The sequence below is a fragment of the Giraffa tippelskirchi genome, chromosome X, assembly GCF_054371585.1.
Source record: "Giraffa tippelskirchi isolate mGirTip1 chromosome X, T2T-mGirTip1v1.2.pri, whole genome shotgun sequence".
Taxonomy (NCBI): domain Eukaryota; kingdom Metazoa; phylum Chordata; class Mammalia; order Artiodactyla; family Giraffidae; genus Giraffa; species Giraffa tippelskirchi.
In genome coordinates this window covers 43,882,850-43,904,374 of record NC_137289.1, presented here as the reverse complement: position 1 = coordinate 43,904,374, position 21,525 = coordinate 43,882,850, and the positions used below count along the sequence as shown (strand labels likewise).

The 21,525-nt window shown below is 37.7% G+C and overlaps 1 protein-coding gene across 2 annotated transcripts in view; it reads right to left on the bottom strand.

The window, feature by feature from the left end:
* The window catches only part of IL13RA2 (interleukin 13 receptor subunit alpha 2), a 99,514-nt gene extending 87,937 nt beyond the window's left edge, over positions 1-11,577 (bottom strand). The window contains exons 1-2 of one of the 2 annotated variants that reach the window (XM_081567865.1): positions 10,278-11,577; positions 8,086-8,161 (exon numbers count right to left, since the gene is read on the bottom strand). The gene's annotated coding sequence lies outside the window, so the exon portion shown is untranslated. The remainder of the gene's footprint in view (positions 1-8,085; positions 8,162-10,277) is intronic. The other variant, XM_081567866.1, reaches the window with a different exon arrangement.
* Between the last annotated feature and the right edge of the window lie 9,948 nt (positions 11,578-21,525).

Here is a 21,525-nt window from a genome sequence, read left to right as displayed (position 1 = left end):
ATCAGTCCTTCTAATGAACATCTAGGACTGATCTCCTTTAGGATGGACTGGTTGGTTCTCCTTGCAGTCCAAGGGACTCTCAAGAGTCTTCTCCAACACTACAGTTCAAAAGCATCAATTCCTCGGCACTCAGGTTTCTTTATAGTCCAACTCTCACATCCATACATGACCACTGGAAAAACCATAGCCTTGACTAGACGGACCTTTGTTGGCAAAGTAATCTCTGCTTTTTAATATGCTATCTACGTTGGTCATAATTTTCCTTCCAAGGAGCAAGCATCTTTTAATTTCATGGCTGCAATCACCATCTGCAGTGATTTTGGAGCTCAGAAAAATAAAGTCATCCACTGTTTCCACTGTTTGCCCATCTATCTGCCATGAAGTGATGGGACCAGATGCCATGATCTTAGTTTTCTGAATGTTGAGGTTTAAGCCAACTTTTTCACTCTCCTCTTTCACTTTCATCAAGAGGCTCTTTAGGTCTTCTTTGCTTTCTGCCATAAGGGTGGTGTCATCTGCATATCTGAGGTTATTGATATTTCTCCCAGCAATCTTGATTCCAGCTTGTGCTTCCTCCAGCCCAGCATTTTTCATGATGTACTCTGCATATAAGTTAAAGAAGCAGGGTGACAATATACAGCCTTGATGTACTCCTTTTCCTATTTGGAACCAGTTTGTTGTTCCATGTCCAGTTCTAACTGTTGCTTCTTGACCTGCATCCAGGTTTCTCAAGAGGCAGGTCAGGTGGTCTGGTATTCCCATCTCTTGAAAAATTTTCCACAGTTTATTGTGATCCACACAGTCAAAGGCTTTGGCATAGTCAATGAAGCAGAAATAGATGTTTTTCTGGTATTCTCTTGCTTTTTCGATGATCCATCGGATGAGGTTTTATTTAAAGTTTCATAAATCTACCATTCCCATTTTAAAATATTTTCAAAATTATCAACCTTTGACAGCTTAAATATTTCTTATCCTACTTTCCTAGAAATATATGATAGCCATTTTTATATGTGTCTTGACCTAAAAAATTCTAATAAAATAGAGATCTTGTTACTAACGTATTTTCTACCCTTGTTAAAATACTACATACACTATATTATTCTTGGAAGGCACAGATCATGACCATAATTAAGGAAATGTTCTTCAGAACACAAGCCTTTCTGGATGTTGTTTATTAGTATGTAGCCAGCTGTGCATGCAGTTCCATGTCACAATGTTGGCTTATTTTCTTTGTTCATTAGCTTTTTCTTCTCTAGGGAATTTATTTTTAGTGTCTATTGAAATCAGAGAGTTCAGTGGAATTGGATATAATAAATAAAAACAGCTTTGTCAGAAAAACAAAGAAATTCAAGAAAAAGGAAACACTTGATTTGTCTTGATTGGGGCTGCTATAGCAAACCCTTAGCTTCTAAAGAACGAGAAACATTTTATCTGCTACTTAAGGTTCAATCTGTGGGTTGATTTTCTCATTTGACTGGGAAATTAAATGGTTCTAGTCACTTCATAAAGCAAATCAATGAGTAGGTACACAAATCTTTTAAGAACAGGTCTTCCCTAGAATTTTAATTCAAGTTTGTTCAAATATGCCAATGTATAGCCCCAGGGAACAATTGATTGATTCCTTCCTGGTTATCTTTTAAGTCAAAGGGCATATCTTGCAAGCCTACTTGGAACTTCTGTTGTTCACATCACTCCAATTTGCTCCCTGTGATCCAAATATGAATATGGAATAAAATGGAGGAAAAAAGCTTAGAAAGAGGAAAAAATCAACAGAAATTACAATAGGAAACTATAAGTAACTCAAATTCAATATAGGTGCAACTTAACTGCCCTGTTCCAGATTGGCTTTTCCTACTCCCTTCCTTATATTGGTAAGGGCATCACCATTAATATGATTCAAGTCAGAAAGCCTAGAATACACTTGACTTTCCCTCCAATGCCTACATGTAACCACTCATCAACTTTTGTTGATTTCATCCTAAAATCTCTCTCATATTAGTCCCTTCCTCTCCTACCCACTGCCACTGACCTAATCTGTGTCCTCAACATTTCTCAAAAATCTGTCTCAGACTTCTTGTCAATCTTGTCTCCAAAAGCCCAATATGAATATTCCTTTGCTTAGAAACCTTCCTTAGCATTTCTTACAGAATCATGGCTAAATTCCTTAGCATGGAATTCAGGGTTTTTCACTACCTATCCTAGTCTACCTTTCCAGCCTTATCTCCCAGTCACTTATTTACATGCATCTTATATGCTAGCACTCAGGACTTTTTTTTCTCACAGCTAAACCATATAATTTCAGGCCTCTACCTTTTTTCCCTTCATGCTCCCCCCCATCACTTTCAACCACTAATAAACCCTGACTCATCTTGGAAGACTTAATTTTCAAATATCACCTTTGCTCCACAGCTTTACTTTATTTCCTCCACAGCCTCCATCTCCACTCTAGGTACACATAAATGATTGCTCCCTCATGTGTGTTTCTATAAGCAATTCTCTTACAGTTCTTATCAATTGATTATCATCTTTGGATTATTCGTATATACCAGTGATGTCTTATTGCCTGTTTTTCACATCCCTGCTGGGTATACATCACCATAGTCTATACCAAATGACCCTGTTCACCCGCAAGCTGTGGCTGATTAGACCAAAGGGGAAATAGTGCCTTACAATAGACAGATCTGGTGGTCACCACATTAACCTAGTGGTCAAGCTTGACCTCAATAATAATGGAATGGCTTGACGTGATATGCATCCTAATGTGATGCTGTGAGAATTATACACACTGCTCATGTTATCTTCTCACTAGATATGTTTCACCAGTGGCTCAGACGGTAAAGGAAGATCCCCTGGAGAAGGGAATGGCTACCTACTCCAGTATTCTTGCCTGGAGAATTCCCTGGACAGAGGAGCCTGGCAGGCTATAGTCCATAGCGTTATAAAGAGTCAGACAAGACTGAGCGACTAACACACATCATCTTCTCTCTAGAGATGTTTCACCTGAAAGTAATTATAAGGAAAACTTAAAACACATCCAGAATATAAGACATTCTGCAGAACGTCTACCCTGGACTCTTCAAAAGAATTAGTGAAATGAAAAAGAGGTAATGGAAGCTTCACATCTAACTCTGAATCTTTAGAGCTATGAGCCAGACCCCTTAGAAATTCAAGCCAGAAATTATCTCCCTCCCTTGAATCCAAGACTCAAATCCTCTTAGAATTGCAATGGACCTACAGCTGTTTGTCAACATCGACTAACGGAAAAGCCAGGATTTCTTATAACTGTCAAGCAGCTTAATTCACACATCTGTCATTTCTGTATGAACCTAAGTTCACTCAGCTCTCTATTCACCTTCTACCTATTCTTTTCAGCTGGCTGAATCTACCACTGATCTCTTTATCTCTTACATCTCCTTCAAAAGCTTCAGAATATTTTAACTGTGCTACAACTGAAGCATCTTCATTGACTGCAATTTCCTTCTCTAACTTTGATTTGAACAGGTTTATCTCTGGATAATATTTCTCCTGTTATACTGTCAGCTAGAGGCTGCTCTTTCTCCCATATTCAATTTACCTCTGGGTAAGTTGCTGCTGCTGCTGCTAAGTCGCTTCAGTCGTGTCCGACTCTGTGCGACCCCATAGACGGAAGCCCACCAGGCTCCCCCATCCCTGGGTAAGTGATGGGACCTTAATCTCTGTCTTCCATAACTTCTACCCCATTTCAGCTGTGCACTTCCATGACAACCCTCTGGACTTTGCAGTCAGTCAGCCAGAACTAATTATTTCTGAAATAAATTTGTCAGTATATCATTTGAAAATATTTTCAGGATTCTCACCCTGCCAATATCAAGACATCAGTTCTTCAACCATCTCACAGACCCATCTACTTAATCCATATAAACCTTTTGTCTTTGCTTTTCTTCCCTATAAAATTTAGATTTCATGTTCTAACACTTCAACCTTCTGTTGTCAGTTATCTTCAACTCCCACGTTTTGTGGCACCAAACTCCCACTGCCTTCTGGCTTCCATTCTTTCTGATGAGAAATCAGCTATAAATCTTATTAAGGTTCCTTTGTACATAATCAGTCATTTTTTACTTGCTGTTTTCAAGTTTCTCTCATTTTCTTTTGACACTTGTGATCATGATTTGTCTTGGAGTGTATCTCTTTGAGTTTATCCTACTTGGGATTTGTTGAGCTTCTTGGATGTGTAGATTAATGTTTTCATCAAATTTGAGAAGTTTTATGTGTAAGTATGTTTGATGGTGTCCCACAGGTTTCTATTCATTTTTTTTTCATCTTTTTTTTCCTGTTCCTCACACTGGATAATCTCAACTGTCCTATCTTAAACACGTGTGATTATTTCTTCTACTAGCTCAAATCTGCTTTTGAGACTGACTCTAATGAACTGCACTTTTCAACTGTAAAATTTCTATTTGGTTCTACCTTAAAAATTCTCTTTATTGATATTCTCTATTTGGTTAACATCATTTTCATACCTCTTTTAACTCTTGATACATGGTTCCTTTAATTTTTTGAACATATTTATAATTGCTTATTTGTATTCATTGAATAGTACTGGTATATCAAAATTCAGGGCTTCCTCAGGGATAGTTTCTACTGACTACATTTTTTATGTGTATGTACCATACTTTCCCATTTCTTTGTGTGTCTTGTAATTTTTTGTTGTTGAAAATTGGATGTTTTAAATGATATAATGTGGCAACTCTGGAAATCAGATTTTCCTTCCCCAGGGTGTGTTGTTGATATTTGTTTAGTGACTTCCCTTAACTAATTCTTCAGAGATTATATTCTTTCCATTTTGTGGCCACTGAAGCCTCTGTTCAGATAGCTGAGTGGTCAGCTAATGACTGAACAGCAGTTACCTCAACCACCTCAGACTAGTAAGCCTCCTACCTTTTACTGAGGTAGGAGGTTTGTTGACAAATGCCTTCAATATTGGCAGTTTACAATCCCATCTTAGCCTTTATTTCCTGCTTTTGCAGAACTTCAAGGTCAGCCAGATAAGAGATTAGGTCTTCTCAGTTCTTTCTTGGGTATTTGCTCAGATGCGCACATGTTCATGGCCATCTAGATCCCCAGGGATACATCAGAACTTTTGAAAGATCCCTATGGACATTTCATTCCCCAGATTTCTAAGTTTTTGGCCTGCTGCCTGTTTGTCCCATCTATTGATGCCCCCTGAAGAGACTGCGATGTTAAACAACTGCCTCTATTTTTTTTTTTAATGAAAAGTGTCCTAAGGATAGGCTTTCCTCATCAAGCAAGCCCAGAGTCAGGTCAAACAAAAGCCAGTTCTGATAATGAGGATTTCCTAGAGAAATACCAAAAGGTCAAATGTTCTGGGTATGAGGCTCTTTGGGGAGCTCCAAATCCATTCTGTCCCTTTTTTTTTTGGTCTGTGAGGCTGTAGTTATTCATAGGTCACATGGTCCTGAGACTGTTGGTTTTCAAGGCTACCCCAGAGTTCACGAAAGGAGAATGGAAACAGGGCAAGTCAAAATTTCATAATGCTTACTATTTTACTGAGATTCAGACATTTCTCTTAAATAAATGCTCCTTGGATTGTCACAAGGCTTTGTTAAATTTTCAGAGTTGTGAAAGAGTTAATTTCGACAAATTTTGCTGTTCTCATTTCTTCTATGAAGGAACTGATTTCCAGAGGTCCATACACTACCAATGTGGAAGTGCTTCTCTCATCATCTTTCTACTTTGATTGACTCTTTTTCTCAAACCATTCCTCCTCTTATTTTAGAATATTTTTTCTTTAATCTTTTAGTTGTTACTGTAGGTATTTTCTTATACATGCTTAAAGTCAAAAGTTAAAAAAAAATCTTACCTTCTCCTGAAAAGATAAGCATCACAGAACATTAACTCAACTTACACTTTCCTCTCAAGGTATTTTAATATGATCTGGTATTTTATCATATATAGTCTTTTTAGTCATCACTGTTATAATTTAATAGAGTCAATGTTTATTCTGATTTACCCATATGTTTAGCTTTACTCTTATTTATCATTTGTTCTTGAATCTCAGATGATCTTACATCATTTCCCTCTGCCTAAAGTGCTTCCTTTAAATTTTTCATTAATGTGATTCTATGAGTGGTAAACAATCTTAGTTGTTGCTGTCGTTGAGTCACTCAGTCATTTCTGACTCTTTGGGATCCCATGGACTGCAGAACGCAGACTTTCCTGTCCTTCACCATCTCCCAGAATTTGCTCAAACTCATGTCCATTGAGTTGGTGATAACATCCAACCATCGCATCCTCTGTAATCCCCTTCTCCTCCTGCCTTCAATCTTTCCCAGCATCAGGGTCTTTTCCAATGAATCAGCTCTTCACATCAGGTGGCCAAAGTATTGGAGCTTCAGCTTCAGCATCAGTCCTTCCAGTGAACATTCAAGGTTGATTTCCTTTATAAGTATTTTGTCCTAGTTTTTAAAAACCAGTCTGACTATACAATTCTAGGTTGATAATGACTTTCTAATAGATACTGAGGATATTATTCTACTGTCTTCTAGCTTTCATTGTTGTTTTAGAGAAATAAGTAATCAGCGTAATCACTAATGGTTTGTACCTCATTTCACTCTTAGTGCTGTGTCTTTTGCTTTTCCTCTGGCATTCTATATTTGTTTCTAAGTTTGGATATCTATTTATTTTGCTTGAGATTTGTTGGTCTCTTTAAGAATTGTTATTTTTTATTCCATTTTGGTAAATTTCAGTTTTCTTCTATTCAAATATTCCTCTCACCCATTTTCTTTCACCTCTTCTTTTGGAAATCGCATTATAGAGATTAGACCTTCCCCCTTTTATCTTCCATGTCTAAATTTCTTTTTTCCTCACTTTGATGAATTCCAGGTAATTTCTGGTTCATTCTCTCTTCAGCTACCTCTGTGCTCCAAAATCTGTTCACTGAATTTTTTAAATTTAGTGATTATAACTTTATTTATAGATCATTTTGATAGTTTTAAAAACATCTGCTTGGTCTTTTTTATAGTCTTTGGTCCTTTGTTCATACTGTCAATTTCCACATTTAATATCTCCAAACAGTTTCAAAAATCTTTTATATTCTGTTCTCAGTAATTTCAACATCTAAAGTCTTTTCACTTCTTAGTCTATTTTCTATTATCTCTGCTGAACCCTTGTTTTCTTGTGGTTTATTTTTGAAATTTGACTGTGAGTTTATATTCTATAGAACTCTGAGAATTTGCCATTGAAGATTCACTCCTCCAGAAGAGATACTCTTTTGCTTTGTTCAGTTACCTGGAAACATTACCAATCTGAGTACACTTCAATTAAACTCTATGTGTGAGGCTTTTGAAATGTCAATGTATGGCAAAAACTACTACAATATTGTAAAGTAATTAGCCCTCAACTAAAATAAGTAAATTTATTTTAAAAAAAGAGAAATATACACACAAAAAATGTGCAATAAGTTACAAGCCCATGCTAGAGATGGTTAATTTGAGGTTTTAAATACTTATGAGAGATTTTTTTTCTTTTCCACTTAATGTCAAAGTCAAACAAAGCAAGTTTCATTTTATTCCTTATTACACAACCTTTTGAAGTTTAAGCTGCATGTTACATTCTTCTTTTGGAATGCCAACTTTGAAAAATCTCAGATTTTATCTCCTATCCTCAAGTCCCATGCAACTGTCAAAACAGAATTTTTTCAGAAAATGTCAGGCTGATCTGCAGCTATGGTGCCTTATTATCAGCTCAGCAATGTCTTCAGCAATATATTTATTTTATTTTTGTAGTATATAAATAATCAAGCACTTTTAAGGAGGTGGATGTTTCTCATGTTATTTCACTTATAATAACATAGGAAACAGACTATCTTGAAGTACTGTTCTAAACATCTACATCTCATTAAAATATGTGAATTGCACTGGTATCAATATTACAGACATAATTTTAACTCTTCTATTTTTGCTTAATAAATATTTTTCATAAATGATTGAAATGAATTAAGCTAAGCAAAAGTAGCTTTTCATGGCATGTCTAAAATATGTGGAAACTAATTACAGGCACCCTGAAACTTTAGAAACACCTACTTACCATTATCTAGATGATTTTTAAATCAATCATATCTGTATATCAGGCATTCCTCCACATTTTCATCATAACCAGGAGCCTAGAAACATGCAGGTAAATAGATGGAATTAAGTGAATGAGAATTTCAAAGTATTTTGGTCTAATTTGTTAGTCTGTCTGAGTTTGTTGAAGACTTGGCAGAAACTAAGCTGGTCCAATATAGGGCTCATTACTAATAATACTGTTACCAAAAATTGCATCTTCAGTGTTTTCAGGATCCTGGGCAATGTACAGAGAGATTAGTAGGCAGCTTCCTGTGGCAGTTTATAGAGCAAATTTAATTTCTTTTTATGGTTTTTCCTGGCAGGCAAGTCTGGGAAAGTCTTATTTTTAATGTATCTTATTCCTGAGGAAGTTATTTACAAAGCTGCTCATGATTACTTTATTTGTGATTAAGAATTGTGCCTAGGTCCTTGCTACTCAAAGTCTGTTCCACAGACCATCAGCAACAACCTCTCATAAAAGCTTGTTATAAATGCAAAATCTCAGAGTCTTCCCCAGACCTACTTGATCGGTTCATTTTAACAAGATTTCCAGGTAATTTATGTGCACATTAAAGTTTGAGAAGCACTGACCTAGGTGACTCTTGTAGGTTCATAACTGGTTGACAAATTACACTCACAGTGTTGATTGCTATCAATAGTGAATAAGATCTCAACCAGACTACCATATTCATAAAATGCTGAACATCACAATGTATAAAGACAGATGAAGACATAAATGGTGTGATTATAAAATTTTGGACTGCAGAATCAAAACTCAAAAAATATTCTGGAAAGGTCTGACAACTAACAAGATAAAATGTATTGAGAAGAAATATAAAGGTTCAAAAACTAAACTGTACAAATACAAAAGAGGGGACTCTGGTTTAATAGTAGTTCATATACAAAATACCTAAACAAGACTTCCAAAGGTCCTGTCAGTGATGGAAAACTAGCAAGATTACTTTCCCATTAATTTTCAAGAAACTATACAGGTAAACATAGACCCAAATAACTAATTTTAAGAAATCCCTGAAAACCCCCTGTGAAGGTGTGACAGGGGGCTGAAGTCTGGTGCAAAGGTTAGTTGGAGGCAGCAATGAGGGGAATGGTTAGGAAAAGTAGAGGTGTATGTTTTAGTTTTGTCTCTAGTCTGCATTTCCTTGAAATATGCATTACACTACAGTAATGAGAGCAGGTGCACATAACCATAGGGCTAGCCAAATAAAATATGAGGTTTAAAAAATCATTATAAAGAAATATTTATCCTATGAATACAAAGTTGAGTCAACATCAGAAAATCTGTTAATATAAATCTTTGTATAACAGACTATTGGATTAAATTACAATTGATGCAGAAATATATTTGGTAAGGTTCAACATCTATTTATGATTATGTTTAAAAGTCATGAAAGCTGGGTACTTGATAAATGTTCAAAAACTTATAGAAATATTATACTTAATGGAATAACATTAGCTATATTTCCATTAAAACCAAAATGAGTACAAAGCAGCCAGCTATCACCACAGTTTAACATAGTATTGCAGGTCCTGGCCAATGTTATAAAAAATACATAAAATATAAAGAAGTTTAGGGATTAGAAGGAAGACCTTGAAACTATCATTATTTGAAAATTATATGATCGTTTGCATAGAAGAATGTGTAGAATTAGCAAATCATTAAAACTATGAAGAGTTAAGCAAGACTTCCAGATACAAAATCAATAGCATTTTCTCATGCCAGCAAAAACCAATTAATAGAATTTAAAATATACAATTCACAATTGTATCAAAATTAAAAAATATCTTAGGCATTAACTTAATCAGGAAGGCCCAATACCTCTATGGAGAAAATTATTAACTCTAAAATAGGAAACAGTTGAGCTGAATAGAGATAAATTCCATGCCCTTGAATGGGAAGACTTATAAATATATCAATTGTCTCCACGTTAATATTTAAATTCAATGTAATCTCAGCCAAAATTTCAGCTGATTTTTAGAGAAAGTAAATAAACGTAATAAAAATTTACACAGTGTAATAAAAACCCACAAATTGCTATGCCAACCTTAAGAAAGATGAAGAGCCATAATAACATTTTTACTTTTTAAAAAAACTGATCTTTTTGCAACAAATACAGAACAAAGTACAGTTTATCCCATTTCTTAAAGCCTTACCTCTCCAAGATTACAATTTATCAATTTTCTAAATATCTCCAAATTGTCCTTTCTTCTTCTCTCTTCTCTCTCTCCACCTCTCAAAAATGCTCTTTAAAAAACAGAAATGGCGTGGTCCTAAGATGGTGGAGGAATAGGACGGGGACACCACTTTCTCCCCTATGAATTCATCGAAAGAACATTTGAACACTGAGCAAATTCCACAAAACAACTTCTGAATGCTGGCTGAGGACATCAGGCACACAGAAAGGTAGCCCATTGTCTTCAAAAGGAGGTAGGACAAAATGTAAAAGATAAAAAGAGAGACAAAGGAGGTAGGGACGGGGATCCGGCCCGGGAAGGGAGTCTTAAAAAAGAAGTTTCCAAACACCAGGAAACACTCTCTCTGGTGGATCTGTGGTGAGCCCTGGAATCTCAGAGGGCAAAATAACTGGGAGGAAAAATAAATAAATAATTAAAACTCACAGATTACGTGCCTAACAGCAACTCCCAGCGGAGCAGCAGCCCAGACGCGCACATCCCCCACTAGGAAGCGGGGGGCTGAACAGAGACCGGCGGGCTGCATTGCTTTGGGTAAGGACTGGGCCTGAATGCCCAGAGGGCAATCTGAGGGAACTAGCTTGAGATAGCAACCCAGATTGTGGGATAGCTATCCCGCAAAAAGCACCAACCTAAAACACTGCCAGGCCAGCTCACAGAACAAAGGACTGAGCAGAGCTAGCTGGCTGCGGACCGGCCCATCCCCCACTGGAGACAGGCAGGCGAAGGCAGCCAGAGCTGGAAGTGGGCAATCGCAGCCCCAGAGAGGCATCATCTACCAAACTGAAAGCAGGCTTTGTTGCTAACCAAGACTTCTTGGGATTCTGGATAGTCAACATCCGCTGGGAGGGTTGCAGCCAGAGATCAGCTCCCCAGAAGAGACACATGGCACACCTGAGAAGGTGCACCCATTGTACACCCAGAAAACCGAGTGGCAGGGATGGGGGAGGTGATAAGTCACAGCCCCCAACTGGGGGCAACTGAGCTTGCCAAGTACCTAGTCACCTGAGCTGCTCGGATCTGGGAAGGGCACAAAACGCAGGCCCAACAAAGTCTGCACCTTTGTGGAGTACCCAAGAACCTGAGCCTGAGCGGCTTAGACCCGGAAAGTGCATGCAACCCAGGGCCCGCCTCAGACAGTTCCCGGCAGAGCAACCTAGAACCTGAACAGTGTAGACTGGGAAAGCACACACACCGTGAGTGGGGACAAACCCAGTGTGGCCAAGACACTGCAAGCACTCCCCGCACATGCCAGTGATATTTGTTTGCACTGTTCCTGCCTCCCCACAGCATGACTGAACAAGTAAGCCTAAAAAAGTGACCTCTACCGCCCCCTTGTGTCAGGGAGGAAATTAGACACTGAAGAGGCCAGCAAACAAAAGAAGCTAAAATAGAGGGAACTGCTTTGGAAGTGACAGGTGCAATAGATTAAAACCCTGTAGTTAGCACCAACTACATAGGAAGGGGCTATAGAGCTTGAGAAGTTTAAGCTGGATCAAGAAACTATCTGAAAATGAACTGACCCCACACTGTCCACAACAACACCAGAGAAAGTCCTAGATATATTTTTACTATTATCATTTTTTTTAATTTTTTAAAAAAATTTAAGTCCTCTATTACTCCTTTAAATTTCATTTTTATAACCTACTATTACTTTGCAAAAAAAGACTATTTTTTAAGCAAATGTCATATACATGTATTTTAAAATTTTTTTGACTTTGCTTTTTTCTTTAATATTGTATTTTTGAGAATCTAACCTCTACTCTAGATTTTTAATCTTTGCTTTTTGGTATTTGTTATCAATTTTGTATCTTTAAGACCCCAATCTTCAGTACCCATTTTTACTTGGGAGCGAGATTACTGGCTGTATTGCTCTCTCCTCCTTTAGACTCTCCTTTTTCTCCACCAGGTTGCCTCAATCTCCTCCCTCCCCATTCTCTTCCCTACCCAACTCTCTTTGTGTGTTTCAGGCTGTGGAGAACACTTAGAGAACTGATTACTGGCTAGATCAGTCTCTCTCTTTTTGATTCCCCATTTTATCCTCCTGGCCACCTCGATCTCCTTAATCCTTCTTCTCTTCTCTGTGTAACTCCGTGAACATCTTTGAGGGATCCAGAGTGTGGAGAGCACATAGGGAAGTGATAACTGGCTAGCTTACTCTCTCCCCTTTTGATTCCTCCTCTTCTCCTGCTGGTCACCTCTACCTCCTTGATATATTCAAAAAAACTGAAATCATCTCAAGCAGCTTTTCTGACCACAATGCAGTAAGATTAGATGTCAATTACAGGAGAAAAACTATTAAAAATTCCCACGTATGAAGGCTGAAAAAAACACTGCTGAATAACCAACAAATCACAGAAGAAATCAAAAAAAGAAATCAAAATATGCATAGAAACGAATGAAAATGAAAACACAACAACTCCCCATCCAAGGAGTGGCGGCTGCGTGGGCACAGGAGGGCCGAGAGGAGTTACTCCACATTCAAGGTCAGGAGGGGCTGCTGTGAGTAGATATGCCTTGTCCAAGGTAAAGAGCAGTGGCTGCACTTTGCTGGAGCAGCTGTGAAGAGATAACCCACGTCCAAGGTAAGAGAAACCCAAGTAAGACAGTAGGTGTTGTGAGAGGGCATCAGAGGGCAGACACACTGAAACTGTAATCACAGAAAACTAGCCAATCTGATCACATGGACCACAACCTTGTCTAAATCAATGAAACTAAGCCATGCTGTGTGGGGCCACCCAAGATGGATGGGTCATGGTGGAGAGGTCTGATGGAATGTGGTCCACTGGAGAAGGGCATGGCAAGCCACTTCAGTCTTCATGCATTGAGAACCCCATGAACAGTATGAAAAGGCAAAAACATAGGACACTGAAAGAGGAACTCCCCAGTTCGGTAGGTAACCAACATGCTACTGGAGATCAGTGGAGAAATAACTCCAGAAATAATGATAGGATGGAGCCAAAGCAAAAACAATACCCAGTTGTGGATGTGACTGGTGATAGAAGCAAAGTCTGATGCTGTAAAGAGCAATATTGCATAGCAACCTGGAAAGATAGGTCCATGAATCAAGGCAAATTGGAAGTGGTCAAACAGGAGATGGCAAGAGTGAACATCAACATTTTAGGAATTAGCGTACTAAGAAAGAATGGAACGAGTGAATTTATCTCAGATGACTATTATATCTACTGCTGTGGGCAAGAATCCCTTAGAAGAAATGGAGTAGCCATCAGGGTCAACAAAGAGTCCAAAATGCAGTATTTGGATGCAATCTCAAAAACGACAGAATGATCTCTGTTCGTTTCCAAGGAAAACCATTCAATACCATGGTAATCCAGGTCTATGTCCCGACCAGTAACGCTAAAGAATCTGAACTTGAACTTTTCTATGAAGACATACAAGACCTTTTAGAATTAACACCCAAAAAAGTTGTCCTTTGCATTATAGGGGACTGGAATGCAAAAGTAGGAAGTCAGAAAACACCTGGCATAACAGGTAAATTTGGCCTTGGAGTACAGAATGAAGCAGGGCAAAGGCTAATAGAGTTTTGCCAAGAGAACGCACTGGTCATAGCAAACACCCTCTTCCAACAACACAAGACGAGACTCTACACATGGTCATCACCAGATGGTCAACACCGAAATCAGATTGATTATATTCTTTGCAGCCAAAGATGGAGAAACTCTATACAGTCAGCAAAAACAAGACTGGGAGAGGACTGTGGCTCAGATCATGAACTCCTTATTGCCAAATTCAGACTGAAATTGAAGAAAGTAGGGAAAACTGCTAGACTATTCAGGTATGACCTAAATCAAATCCCTTATGATTATACAGTGGAAGTGAGAAATAGATTTAAGGGACTAGATCTGATAGACAGATTGCCTGATGAACTATGGACAGAGGTTCGTGACATTGTATAAGAGACAGGGATCAAGACCATCCCCATGGAAAAGAAATGTAAAAACGCAAAATGGCTGTCTGAGGAGACCTTATAAATAGCTGTGAAAAGAAGAGAAGTGAAAAGAAAAGGAGAAAAGGAAATACATTCCCATCTGAATGCAGAGTTCCAAAGAATACAAAGAGAGATAAGAAAGCCTTCCTCAGCAATCACTGCAAAGAAATAGAGGATGTATGGCAAAAACCACGACAATATTGTAAAGTAATTAGCCCCCAACTAAAATAAATAAATTTATTTTTTTTAATTAATTTTTCTTAAAAAAATAAAGTCACTGGAAAATAAAGTTTACCTTGGACAAATAAAAAAAAAAGAAATAGAAGAAAACAACAGAATGGGAAAGACTAGAGATCTCTTCAAGAAAATTAGAGATACCAAGGGAACATTTCATGCAAAGATGGGCACAATAAAGGACAGAAATGGTATGGACCTAACAGAAGCAGAAGATATTAAGAAGAGGTTTCAAGAATACACAGAAGAACTGTACAAAAAGATCTTCATGACCCAGATAATCACAATGGTGTGATCCCTCACCTAGAGCCAGACATCCTGGAATGTGAAGTCAAGTGGGCTTTAGAATGCATAACTATGAACAAAGCTAGTGGAAGTGATGGAATTCCATTTGAGCTAATTCAAATCCTGAAAGATGATGCTGTGAAAGTGCTGCACTCAATATGCCAGCAAATTTGGAAAACTCAACACTGGCCACAGGACTGGAAAAGGTCAGTTTTCATTCCAATCCCAAAGAAAGGCAATGCCAAAGAATGCTCAAACTACCGCACAATTGCACTCATCTCACATGCTAGTAAAGTAATGCTCAAAATTCTCCAAGCCAGGCTTCAGCCGTACGTGAACTGTGAACTTCCAGATGTTCAAGCTGGTTTTAGAAAAGACAGAGGAACCAGAGATCAAATTGCCAGTATCGGCTGGATCATTGAAAAAGGAAGAGAGTTCCAGAAAAACATCTATTTCTGCTTTATTGACTATGCCAAAGCCTTTGACTGTGTGGATCACAATAAACTGTGGAAAATTCTGAAAGAGATGGGAATATGAGACCATCTGACCTGCCTCTTGAGAAACCTGTATGCAGGTCAGGAAGCAACAGTTAGAACTGGACATGGAACAACAGACTGGTTCCAAATAGGAAAAGGAGTACGTCAAGGCTGTATATTGTCACCCGGCTTATTTAACTTATATGCAGAGTACATCATGAGAAACGCTAGGCTGGAAGAAACACAAGCTGGAATCAAGATTGCCGGGAGAAATATCAATAACCTCAGATATGCAGATGACACCACCCTTATGGCAGAAAGCGAAGAAGAACTAAAGAGCCTCTTGATGAAGGTGAAAAAGGAGAGTGAAAAAGTTGGCTTAAAGCTCAACATTCAGAAAACTAAGCCATGGCATCTGGTCCCATCACTTCATGGGAAATAGATGGGCAAACAGTGGAAACAGTGTCACGCTTTATTTTTGGGGGCTCCAAAATCACTGCTGATGGTGACTGCAGCCATGAAATTAAAAGACGCTTACTCCTTGGAAGGAAGGTTATGACCAACCTAGATAGCATATTTAAAAGCAGAGACATTACTTTGCCAACAAAGGTCTGTCTAGTCAAGGCTATGGTTTTCCCAGTAGTCATGCATGGATGTGAGAGTTGGACGGTGAAGAATGCTGAGCGCCGAAGAATTGATGCTTTTGAACTGTGGTGTTGGAGAAGACTCTTGAGATTCCATTGGACTGCAAGAAGATCCATCCAGTCCATCCTAAAGGAGATCAGTCCTGGGTGTTCATTGGAAGGACTGATGTTGAAGCTGAAACTCCAATACTTTGGCCACCTCATGCGAAGGGTTGACTCATTGGAAAAGACCCTAATGCTGGGAAGGATTGGGGGCAGGAGGAGAAGTGGAGGACAGAGGATGAGATGGCTAGATAGCATCACCGACTCGATGGACATGGGTTTGGGTACACTCCGGGAGTTGGTTTGGACAGGGAGGCCTGGCGTGCGGCAGTTCATGGCATCACAAAGAGTCAGACACGATTGAGTGACTGATGTGAACCAAAATTTATGGGACACTGTAAAAGCAGTGCTAAGGGGAAGGTTTATAGCAATACAGGTTCACCTCAAGAAACAAGAAAAAAGTCAAATAAATAACGTAACTCTACACCTAAAGCAACTAGAAAAGGAAAAAATGAAGAACCCCAGGGTTAATAGAAGGAAAGAAATCTTAAAAATTAGGGCAAAAATAAATGCAAAAGAAACAAGGGACTATAGCAAAAATCTACAAAGCTAAAAGCTGGTTCTTTGAGAAGATAAAGAAAATTGACAAACCGTTAGCCAGACTCATCAAAAAACAAAGGGAGAAAAATCAAATCAACAAAATTAGAAATGAAAATGGAGAAATCACAACAGACAGCCCAGAAATACAAAGGATCATAAGAGACTACTGACAGCAATTATATGCAAATAAAATGGACAACTTGGAAGAAATGGACAAATTGTTAGAAAAGTACAACTTTTCAAAACTGAACCAGGAAGAAATAGAAAATCTTAACAGACCCATCACAAGCACGGAAATTGAAACTGTAATCAGAAATCTTCCAGCAAACAAAAGTCCAGGATTGGAAAGCTTCACAGCTGAATTCTACCAAAAATTTAGAGAAGAGCTAACAGCTATCCTACTCAAACTCTTCCAGAAAACTGCAGAGTAAGGTAAACTTCCAAACTCATTCTATGAGGCCACCATCACCCTCACATCAAAAGCTGACTAAGATGCCACAAAAAACAAAACTACAGGCCAATATCACTGATAAACAGATGTAAAAATCCTTAACAAAAGTCTAGCAGACAGAATCCAACAACATATTAAAAAGATCATACATCATGAGCAAGTGGGCTTTAACCCATGGATGCAAGGATTCTTCAATATCTGCAAATCAATGTAATGCACCACATAAACAAATTGAAAAATAGAAACCTCATGATTATGTCAATAGATGCAGAGAAAGCCTCTGACAAAGTTCAACATCCATTTAGGATTAAAAAAAAAAAAAACCCTCCAGAAAGCAGGCATACAAAGAACATATGCTATGCTATGCTATGCTAAGTCGCTTCAGTTGTGTCCGAATCTGTGCGACCCCATAGACGGCAGCTCACCAGACTCCGCTGTCCCTAAGATTCTCCAGGCAAGAATACTGGAGTGGGTTGCCATTTCCTTCTCCAATGCATGAGTGAAAAGTGAAAGTGAAGTCGCTCAGTCGTGTCCGACTCTTGGCGACCCCATGGACTGTAGCCTACCAGGCTCCTCCATCCATGGGATTTTCCAGGCAAGAGTACTGGAGTGGGGTGCCATTGCCTTCTCCGACAAAGAACATACCTCAACATAATAAAAGCTATATATGACAAACCCACAGCAAACATTATCCTCAATGGTGAAAAGTTGAAAGCATTTCCCCTAAAGTCAGGAACAAGACAAGGGTGCCCACTCTCACCACTACTATTCAACATAGTTTTGGAAGTTTTGGCCACAGCAATCAGAGCAGAAAAAGAAATAAAAGGAATCCAGATTGGAAAAGAAGGAATAAAACTCTCAGTGTTTGCAGATGACATGATCCTCTACATAGAAAACCCTTAAGACTCCACCAGAAAATTACTAGAGCTAATCAATGAATACATCAAAGTTGCAGGATATAAAATTAACACACAGAAATCTCTTGCATTCCTATACACTAACAATGAGAAAACAGAAAGAGAAATTAAGGAAACAGTTCCATTCATCATTGCAACGAAAAGAATAAAATACTTAGGAATATATCTACCTAAAGAAACAAAAGACCTATATATAGAAAACTATAAAACACTGATGAAAGAAATCAAAGAGGACACAAATAGATGGTGAAATATACCATGTTCATGGATCAGAAGAATCAATATAGCGAAAATGAGTATACTACCCAAAGCAATCTACAGATTCAATGCAATCCCTATCAAGCTACCAAACGGTATTTTTCACAGAACTAGAACAAATAATTTCACAATTGGTATGGAAATACAAAAAACCTCGAAGAGCCAAAGCAATCTTTAGAAAGAAGAATGGAACTGGAGGAATCAACCTGCCTGACTTCAGGCTCTACTACAAAGCCACAGTCATCAAGACAGTATGGTACTGGCACAAAGACAGAAATATAGATCAATGGAACAAAATAGAAAGCCCAGTGATACATCCACGCACCTATGGACACCTTATCTTCGACAAAGGAGGCAAGAATATACAATGGAGAAAAGACAATCGCTAACAAGTGGTGCTGGGAAAACTGGTCAATCACTTGTAAAAGAATTAAACTAGAACACTTTTAACACCATACACAAAAATAAACTCAAAATGGAGGAAAGATCTAAACGTAAAACCAGTAAGTATAAAACTCCCAGAGGAATACACAGGCAAAACTCTCTCTGACATAAATCACAGCAGGATCCTCTATGACCCACCTCCCAGAGTATTGGAAATAAAAGCCAAAATAAACAAATGGGATCTAATTAAAATTAAAAGCTTCTGCACAACAAAGGAAACTATAAGCAAGGTGAAAAGACAGCCTTCAGAATGGGAGAAAATAGTAGCAAAAGAAACAACTGACAAAGAATTAATCTCAAAAATAAGCAACTCCTGCAGCTCAATTCCAGAAAAATAAATGACCTAATCAAAAAATGTGCCAAAGAACAGACATTTCTCCAAAGAAGACATACAGATGGCTAACAAACACATGAAAAGATGCTCAACTTCACTCATTATTATAGAAATGCAGATCAAAACCACAATGAGGTACCATCTCACGCCAGTCAGAATGGCTGCTATCCAAAAGTCTACAAGTAATAAATGCTGGAGAGAGTGTGGAGAAGAGGGAACCCTCTTACACTGTTGGTGGGAATGAAAACTAGTACAGCCATTATGGAGAACAGTGTGGAGATTCCTTAAAAAAACAGAAATAGAACTGCCATATGACCCAGCAATCCCACTGCTGGGCATACACATCAAGGAAACCAGAATTGAAAGAGACATGTGTACCCCAATGTTCATCTCAGCACTGTTTATAATAGCCAGGACATGGAAGCAACCTAGATGTCCATCAGCAAATGAATGGATAAGAATGCTGTGGTACATATACACAAGGGAGTATTACTCAGCCATTAAAAAGAATACATTTGAATCAGTTCTAATGAGGCAGATGAAGCTGGAGCCTATTATACAGAGTGAAGTAAGCCAGAAAGAACAACACCAATACAGTATACTAATGCATATATATGGAATTTAGAATGATTGGTAACGATAACCCTGTATGCGGGACAATAAAAGAGACAGAAATGTATAGAACCGTCTTTTGGACTCTATGGGAGAGGGCGAGGGTGGGATGGTTTGGGATAATGGCATTGAAACATGTATAGTATCACATGTGAAACAAATCGCCAGTCCAGGTTCGATGCACCGTGCTCAGGGCTGGTGCACTGGGATGACCCAGAGGGATGGGATGGGGAGGGAGGTGGGAGGGGTGTTCAGGATGGAGAACACATGTACACCCGTGGTGGATTCATGTCAATGTATAGCAAAACCAATACAATATTGTAAATTAATAAGCCTCCAATAAATATAAATAAATTTATATTTAAAAAATTATAAATAAAAAATAAAAAACAGAAATGGCTTCCTTTTAACTATTACTTAACTCTCTATTTTCACAAAATTGGAGACTTAATAACTACATGAGAATTTTACATAAAATAATGAAAAACTTTTGACTGTGAATATATAGATTGGAGCCATCAATGATCTACGCATGGGGCGTCCCCGGTGGTTCTGTTGTAAAAAAATTCGCCTGACAACACAGGAGACATGGGTTTGATCCTGGTTTGGAAAGATCCCCTGGAGAAGGAAATGGCAACCCACTTCAGTAATTTCGCCTAGAAAATTCCATGGATAGAGGAACCTGGCAGGCTATAATAGTACATGGGGTTGCAAAGTGTCAGACATGACTTAGCAACTAAACAGCAACTGATATAAATCTTACCAACTAATTTTCAAATAATATCAAAAGAACCTAGAAACAAGTACAGAAAATACTGAAAATTTTCCTGGTACTTTATAATTTGTTTTAAAAAATACTTTTGATTAACATTTTCATAGGCCAAAATTACCAGAGCGTCTGAGTAATATTAATGATTTATCTGCAACAGAACCACAAACATAAAAGCATTATATTTTAGCTAATGTGAAATATTCTAAAACTTAACACAGAGAACGATTTCAGAGTTAACTGCTTTAGAAATAAATTATTTTAAAAAAATATAAAATTTAATGAAATACATTGTTTTTTACATAGAATATTTTACAAATCTATGGAATGGATATATCAATTTTCTCCATGAAAATGTAGCATATGATCATTCAAAATAAATATAATTATTTTTTAAAGAAATATGACTGTCAGAACCAACTAGCAGAAATGAATAATCAATGACAAATGTAGTACTGAGAGGTAAATTTCAAAAATTAAACTTGCAAAATATGAGCATGAAAAACAATTAAATTTTAATAGGTAGTAACCTCATTGACATCAGTCTTAGCAATGTTTTTGCAGATCTGACTCAAAGGAAACAAAAGCAAAAATAAACAAATGAGACTATATCAAACTAAAAAGCTTCCACACAACAAAGGAAATCATAATCAAAATAAAATGGCAACCTACTGACAGGGGAAGATGTTTGCAAATCACATATCTGATAAGGGGTTAATATTTAAAATAAATAAAGAACTCATACAACTCAATAATAACAAAAGAAAAACTGATTAAAAATGTGAAGAGGAAAAAAAAAATGTGAAGAGGATCTAAATAGACATTTTTCCAAAGAAGACATACAAATAACCAACAAGTACATTAAAAGATGTTCAACATCACTAATTATTAGGGAAATGCATATCAAAACCAAAATGAGACATCACCTGCCTGTAAGAATGGCTATTATTTAAAAGACAAGAAATAATAAGTGTTGGCAAGGATGTGGAGAAAAGGGAACCCTTGTACACTGTTGGTGGGGTAGTGATAGAGCCAATATGGAAAACAGCAGAGAAATTCCTCAAAAAATTAAGACTAGAACTACCATATGAACCAGCTATTCCACTTCTGGGTATTTATCTAAAGAACACAAAACACTAGTTTAAAAAATATATGCACCCCTATGTTAACTGCAGCATTATTTATAATAATCAA